The sequence below is a fragment of the Adiantum capillus-veneris genome, chromosome 19, assembly GCF_014529385.1.
Source record: "Adiantum capillus-veneris isolate H3 chromosome 19, ASM1452938v2, whole genome shotgun sequence".
Taxonomy (NCBI): domain Eukaryota; kingdom Viridiplantae; phylum Streptophyta; class Polypodiopsida; order Polypodiales; family Pteridaceae; genus Adiantum; species Adiantum capillus-veneris.
In genome coordinates, this window is record NC_140949.1 from 14952061 (window position 1) to 14960461 (window position 8401).

Consider the following 8401-nt stretch of genomic DNA (forward strand, 5'->3'; position numbering starts at 1 on the left):
TTGGAGGTCTCTCTTTATTTTCTTAAAACAATTTTAAGCAAATTTTTTTAGAATTCATTAATACACATTATAGAAGCTCGTTTCACAACTCTTACAATGTGAGCCCAGAGTCATCATCTTCTTTCAATGAGGATGCATATACAAAGAGGATTGCCCCATATAGAGAGTTGCAATGCCAAGCACAATTAAAAGAATAAGGGGGTTTCTCACACCAAGAGAAAGTCAAGTACCCTCATGAGTGCTAAGGCAATCATCCACAAGGGCAAGTGCAGGATGGGCAACAACCATGATGGAAGTTGCCAGTGCACCTACTACCGCTAGCTCAACCTTGACTCATGTTTCCTGGTCGTGGAGCAAGTAACATTCATCTTCTTCAAAGCCGGAAGACCTGCAGTGGGCCTAGCGTTGAAGGAGGTGGAAGAGTTGAGAGACTTTAACATGAACGTGTTCGAGACAAGGGCCATTGTAACGGTGGGTGACACGGCTGCCATGGTGCCTTCCTTGCACTTACATGAGGGAGAATTCAACAAAAGAGACAAATGAGTGTGTGCAAAGGGAGGTATGTGTGTGTGTTTATTAGAGTCTACAACCCATCTTTCATTCAATCACCTCTCTCTCTCTCTCTCTCTCTCTCTCTCTCTCTCTCTCTCTCTCTCTCTCTCTCTCTCTCTCTCTCTCTCAAGCACCACGCACCAAGGCGAGGGCCTGGAGCTAAATAATAAAGGATCACTTCAAAAACTTTCATTTCATTGTACTACAAAAGACCTATCACAGCTATCTCTTCTTCTGCTTATGTTGCTCTCTTTTGGCGCACAGTGCACACCCATCTAATGCTTATTCGTCCTTTCTACTCAAAGCTTGGAAAAAGCCCTGTCGGCCTTCAAGTCATCTATAATGGCAACATCCTCCATAGCTGGCTTCTTTTGAGTGATAGGAATAACCAGGCCTTGGACCTGCATAGCACTTGCAAGCTCCTCATGGCTAGCATCACCAACCTTAGCCTTCTTTGATCAGCGAGGGAAGACAATCAATTTTGTTTTAAAGATGTTAAGCCTCTCCACATTTGACTGGAGACTTTTAAGGCATGTATGTTTCCTTCAATGATCAACTGCGATACCTATAGTTGGTGCTAGTTTCCTGGAAATCCCATCCACCTTCAACTCCTCCAAGGTAAACACGCACCTAGCATGGACCTTCATGTTGTATTTGAGGGTCTGAAAATGCACGATAGGGAAAAGCGGCCCGCTTGTTGGACGAGGGAAGATATGCACAGCGTTCTTCTGATGGGCAAGACATCTGTGCTTCTTCCTTGTGGGCTGGTTGAACGAGGCATTTTCTAGAGGGGTTTAACTAGGATGAAGCACAGCAATGTACTTCAATAAGAATTGGCAAGGACTCTCTCTCTCACACCAACCTTTTTCATTTCAAACCCTTTCTCAGCCTCCCCAAGCACCACTTGCAGGTGCAAGGGGCTGGATTTCTCTCTCTCTCTCTCTCTCTCTCTCTCTCTCTCTCTCTCTCTCTCTCTCTCTCTCTCTCTCTCTCTCTCTCTCTCTCTATGGGTGTGTCTCTTGTCATCGGAGTCCACAACCCCTTTTTTCTTTGCATTACCTCTCTCTCTCTCTCTCTCTCCTCTCTCTCTCTCTCTCTCTCTCTCTCTCTCTCTCTCTATATGGGTGTGTCTCTTGTCATCGGAGTCCACAACCCCTTTTTTCTTTGCATTACCTCTCTCTCTCTCTCTCTCTCTCTCTCTCTCTCTCTCTCTCTCTCTCTCTCTCTGACCTAGGACATGAGAGCTCTAGCCCTCGTTCGACAAGGTTGCTTAGTTGGCTCTCGGACATGTAAGTTATCACGTGAGTTCAAATGATGGGTTTTTTAATTGTCAAAATTTTAAAATTTTAGCATGATTATATTAACAAAAAGAGTTTTTAATTGATTTTAGAGAAAATCTATAAGTTTTTTTTATAAAAGGGATCATTTTATTACCTTAAGCATGTAAGTCAAGGCGTTTTGTGGATACCCTTTGAATGCACGTTATATGAATAGTTTCTTGAAACCCCCCCCCCCCCCCCCCCCCCCCCCCCCCCCCCCCCCGACAGTTAGTCGACCCCGCAGAGAGAGGTCTTGAGCACACAAAGCGTAATCTCAGGGGGGTGCACCTTAAGAAACTATTCATGTAACGTGCGCTCAAAGGGTATTTTTAAAAAAAACCTCTACTTATATGCTTAAGGCAATAAAATGACCCCTCTTTCTTCAAAAACTTACAGGTACTTCTTTAAAATCGATTTAAAGACCCCTTCTATTAATATAATCCTATTAAAATTTTAAAAAGAATTCAATTCAAAAACCCATTCATTTAAACTCACATGGTAGCTCACATGTCTAAGAGGTGAACCCCTCGAGGCGACAAGTCACGAACACCTGTAAAGAGGTGTTTCGAGGGCACACAAGAGCTTGAACAATTGCACTGCCTACACATAGTTGCTGATCATGATGGCTAAGGCCTAGCTCTTCTCGGTCCTCATGCTCATTGCATCTCTCTCCATGTGTTTGAGATGTGCGGCACCTCTCTCTACCCTTGTTGTTTATGCCTCTCTCTATTATTATGTGTGTGTACCCTGCTTGTTGTAGGGGCGGTCTTAGCAACGCATCAAAGTTGGGAGGGGAAGGGGGCTCTCATGGAGTCATATCAGGTAGGCAGCAGAGGTCCCAAGAGTGATATTGGCTCCGTCTGACGGTGAGGTAAGGGCGTGTTCTAAACGAGCACCGTCTAGAGCTTCCAATATCGAAGATGAAGAAAGTGAGAGTGGCAAGAGCTCTGGCTTACAAGGATCAACTGAAGAATCCAAAGACTCCTCTACGTCTTCAAAGGACTGTGATACTAACGACAAGCTGTGTAGAGAGTGGAGAGAGAGGATCAAAAGGGAAAGTTTAGAGGAGGATTTTTTTCAGTGAAACATATTTGAATTAAGTACTTTCAGTCAAGTTTCACCAAAATGGGTAGGCACTTAGGGAGAGCTTGGGCAAAGATGCAAGCCAAAAATAAGCAAAAAGACTCTTAGTTGGGACTTTCATTGCGACATCGTCTAGATAATAGCTTGCTTGAACATGTGATGTGATAGAGAGAGCAGACAGTGTCCACCTTTCACACCACTTACACATGCGAACATTAACAATACATTACTAATGCTCAAGAACAAAAGTGAGCTAAAAATGTAGCAAAATTACAACAATTCAATACCAAAAATATTAAATTTAGCTCTTGTGTGCAAGCAAGGACAAAGCAAGGATGTTGCAGCAAAGCCTAACTATTGGCTATACTCACTTAGCCGTCCTAGACTTGAGCTCATTGTGATGAAGGTTGTACTACGTATGCTATTTAGAGCAAGAGTAGCAAGGTGTTGAAGGTGTTATCCATAGCACGAGTAGTAGCAAGGCCTTGACAGGTTGCTCCACATGCACATAGAGTCATAAGAATATCGAGAATCTAACTAGGGGGTGTAGGTGAACTACCAACACCTCTAGGGAGTCCTCCATAGCCCATTAGTATTACACCTACTCGCTCGTTGGCTAGCAATTTTTATATGCTTTGAATGAAATACTTGGACTCAATCTAACTTCCTCTGCAAAAGAGACTTCAAAAGTTTTCCTTGTTCTTTACGTGGTACTACAATCTTAAAGACCCATTGTTAATGGTAGATAGAAGAGTAGATGTGCATGGGAGAAATCTCCTAGAGTAAAAACAAAAGAGACAACTACATAAGCACTTGATCTATCGATCGATGGAAAAGTCAAAGATGGGAGGCTTATTTTAATGATTGACCATATAAAATGCATGAAAGAATAAGCAAAAGTTATCCCCATTGTCATGCTCTCTAGCACCTACCCCTCCATTAACATATACATTATTGAATCTTCTTATCAGCTTTGAGATTGTGGTGCCATTTTATGCATATGTGAGCATCAGTTTTGATGTGATTGATCATGGGTTTCATGTGATAGTGTTGATTTGCCATGGTAGCAAACATGTGTGAAAGTTCAAAGTTGACAGTGATGATGACTCGTGAGAGATGGCGGTCTCATAGTTGCCGATATATGCGATGTTGGCATTCTGGTCACATGAGGCACCATTGTTTTGGACATATGAGGCAACAGTAGAGATTTATGCGTGATGCAGATGGGGGATGGGAATAGAGGGAGATTACTAAGGGAGCTTTTTCTAGATTTTTGCTCAAGTGAACAAAAATGGAAAAAAAAAACTTCTTAAAAAGCTCCCTCCTGGAGCGAGCTTTTGTGAGGGAGCTTTTTCCCTTCTCTCTCTCTCTCTCTCTCTCTCTCTCATATATATATATATACATATATATATATATATATTCCTCTCTCTCTCTCTCTCTCTCTCTCTCTCTCTCTCTCTCAAGCGTGCGTTCGCTTGAACATGAGCATGAGCGAGCATGTGATAGAAGAAGAAGATTAATATTATTATTTTAACGTCATAGGAAACTATCCCAAGAGACCTTAAAGATCTATCTGACAAGGAGAGTTGAACTCAAGACCGGTTATTCAAGAGGGAAATGGCATGATCAATCAATCTACCACACTGTGGGGGGGAGAGTGGGAGAGAGATGCTACTGCAGAAGACTACCTTTTTGCATGTCAATTGTCTTTTATAGCTTAGAATTTTTTTTGCATAATGGAATCTCTCTCTCTCTCTCTCTCTCTCTCTCTCTCTCTCGCGCGCCCACATTGAGATGAGCATCACATTGAAATGAGCATGAGAGAGCGCTAGTGCCCACATTGAAATGAGCATGAGAGAGAGAGAGAGAGGGGGGGGCTGCTGATGGCGGGCAAGTAGTGATTACAAATCAAAAAGCACCTCCATGACGATTTAGTAGCTGCGTGGAAGCAAGATGGTTCTTATGAAGGGCTACACAACAGTACATGACCTACAGAACCTTTTCTCTTTCTCCGGACGAATCTCCAAAATTGACCTTCGCAGTGACGGAAATTGGTCTCAAGTAGTTCTCCTAACCTTTAAAGATGCAGAAGCTCTCGACACAGCAGTTCTCCTCCCTGGTACCACCATTGTAGATCAGCCTGGCCAGTGTCTTTTCTCTTGAGGATGTGGATCAAGAAGCTGGATGGGAGGAACAAGCCGTGCAGCAGTGACCAGGGCTCAAGACATGGTGACAAGTATGCTGTCAAAAGGGTATGTCCATAAACCAATAACCTACCCGATGCGGCCTGAGGGAAAGGGGTTGCTCTGGCACGCCCAATGCCCATCAGAATGGCGTTGCTGGTCATGAAACAAGTAGCCACACGGGAGGGGTAGTCCATGATAAAGGAAGTTCATGGCGACCTCTTCAATGGGACCAGTCTCAAACTCGTCCTTCCGACTCCCGAGTTTGTTCGATAGGTGCCATCACTGCCTCTCTCTCACACGGTAACACCGTACTCAATCCTGCAGGAGCATCAGGTAGTGCGCATGACTATGCGGTCTGTCGGTGATAAGTACCAAATTACAGGGAAGACTGTGTCGGTCTATGTGTATGCTCATCAAGGGGTGAACACTACGAAGATTGTGATTGCAAACACTAAGCATGTGGCTTAGCTCTCCTCTTTACAGGGTGGCAAAGGTTGCAAGCAATGTGACCTGCAACATCAAGGGTAGATTGGGTTCATTTGAAGCTCCAAAGCTGAGAGCAGTTTCTTGAAATTGTAGTTCTACATGTGGAGGTTTGCGGTTGCAATAACGTGTGCTAATCAAAATTGTTAAAATGTATAGTGGTTGCAAGTGCCAAGGTATCAACTAGTTAACAAGCTTTTCAATCTCGCGTAAGGATATTCACAGAACTTGCATTGTGTATAAGGTGTTTTTGGCAAGTTTACGCATCAAAATCTGCATTATAAATCAATAGCGATTGCTAGTAGGGGCTTGGTATATCCTGTGCATGTCTCTGAGGTATAAGATGGCACGGTCTTGATTTTATTTTGCTGGCATGCATTGAGTGAGAGACAAGGCATGTCTCCTTTGCAAGTGAGCTCCAATATGATTAGGAGACGGAGCATGTAGCTATGTAGGATGTGTCAGTAGAGTCTATAGAGACAGAGATAGAGCGACAGTCTTCTAGTCAGACACAACAGGTGTCATTGAAGTCTGTGTAGGCAGAAGTAGAGCAGGTCTTCTCCCTAGGGACACGGACAGAGATGACAGACATGGAGTTTTTTTATATGCTCATGCTAGAGGTTGATTAGTTAATGTTAGAACACACAATTTTGCCTATGGGTGAGAGAGACATAGCCATCCCAGAGTTGGCAATGACACATCCATATGTGATGAGTAGTCCTAATGATACATTGCATGCAGATAGCATAGGGGAGGCTAGTACAACTAGGTTTGTCATATTTTGTCAGCATTTGGACATCGCATGTACAACCTACTAAGGCCTAAACTAGCAGTTGTAGTGGGAGCATTTGCAATAGGGATTGTCAGTCGTACGATGACTAACACTAGCATAATGCATTGTGAAACTAAGCACACCGTACAAATTTATCTGCGGGATTTACATGTCATCTTTAGCACGAATACACATGCTCACCTAGTTAGAATCTATATTGTTAGCGGGTCACCGCGACAGACATCTGTAGCATAGCTATCTGGCACTAACATAATGTCAATACTCAACGAAGTGAATCGGATGGGGCACGGAGACTTTTTGAGGTTGTCAATCTTAAGAAGTGAATCTAACAAGCAAACACATCAACTCAACAAAAAAACCACCACTCAACGATCAGGAAAATCTACCTATGTCATTTCTCACTGTTCTAGGTCATCACGCCATTTTGGCACTCGAACGAACTTGAAATGCAACGAAACTTTAGGAGGAGATCTAAGACACCTAGGGGCACTATCCTACCAACTGGTTGCAATCCGAAAAGGTACAAAAATCACAATACATCATGAAAAAGGTCCTGAAAATTGTAACAGATCTGTCCAGAAAAGTTGCCCTATGGTCTAGAAACACTCTCCTATGATCAAAACATCAAAAAACAATGATTTAAGCACTCAAATGTGCAATTAAGGCTCACACAAGCGTAGTAGGGAACCTCATCACTTGATTGAAAGAGCAAAGAGAGAGGAACACAATGCAAGTTTCAAAATCAACAACGGATTATCCATTCATTAAAAAAGTTGATTACAAGTTGCAGCAGCTTCATAGCTTGAGCGTACATTTTTAGAGCTTCTTTTTTTCCTCCAAAGATAAGTCTCTTTTCACATTAAAGTTATTGACATTTATACCTAGCGCTTTTTAAATGGCCAGTGGCCAGCTCACATGGGCTTTTACACTTATCATTATAGAATTACATCTACGGGAATTGTCCAAGTACTCTGGAATCAAGATTTACACAAAGTATCACTACACTAGCTCGAAAAAATAATAGAGTACAAATGTGGTGTCTAGCTCCTTGTCCGGCCAGGTGGGCGCTCATTCAATCAATCCGCTAACATTCCCCCCTTCCTAGCTCGTGTCGTCCCTTGACATGACCATATGCAAGCTTGTTGTTAGGGTTGGCTTCATCTTTAGCTTCAAAGTTGGTCTTTAGCTTGGAAGTGCTTTGTCGTTGTGATGACACTCCCCCCTTCCTTGAGTGCTTCATATCTGGTTGCTGCATGCATTGGACTTCACTTTTTGAGGCAACTTTGCATTTTGTTGCACATTCTTCTTTTTGTTGCCAATTTTGGCCGTCGTGAAGATGGATTTTGATGTGGCTACCTTTGTCTTTGACTTGCAATACTTCACTAGCTTCAGCACTTTGGAGCTCCTTATGTTTTGTTGTTGAGAGCTCACTTCGTGAAGTTGTCATTGTTTGTTCGTTGTCTTTGTATGCCATTCTACGTTTTGCCCATGTTTAATGAAGCTTTGTTTTCGTCCCATTTTTTATCAACCTTTGTTGTCATCCTTGAAGATAAGAGGGTGAAAGCATGGTTTGGTGGTACAAAAAAAGGACCTATTTTGCTTCTACCTGGTTGGTACTTCTACATATGTCCACACTTTGGAGGGAACCTTTTTTTTCATCTATGTTAAAGAATGGTAGGAGGAAAATTTGTATGATTTAAACTTTCCGTGAAAGAAAACGTGGGTGGGGCAATAAGTAATGCGAGTGGTGTTTTGAAACCGTGTCAAATGTCCCATCACAGACTGCATTTGTGAGTGGCGCAGTTGCTCAACACATTTTTCAGCTTCCGCCTTGCTCTCTTACTACATCGCCTTCTGCAAATCACTACAATTGCAGGTAACAAGCTCCCCGGCTACTCACAATCAGGAAGATGAGGACGCCAGCGAGGAAATCAGCAGCCAAAGCGTCACCGGACAATGGGAAAAAGAAGAAGAGGACAATGGAT

General features: G+C 42.9%; 1 pseudogene; it reads right to left on the reverse strand.

Moving 5' to 3' along the window:
- Window positions 1–746: 746 nt before the first annotated feature.
- Window positions 747–5334, reverse strand: LOC147433611 (large ribosomal subunit protein eL13z pseudogene; annotated as a pseudogene).
- Between the last annotated feature and the right edge of the window lie 3067 nt (window positions 5335–8401).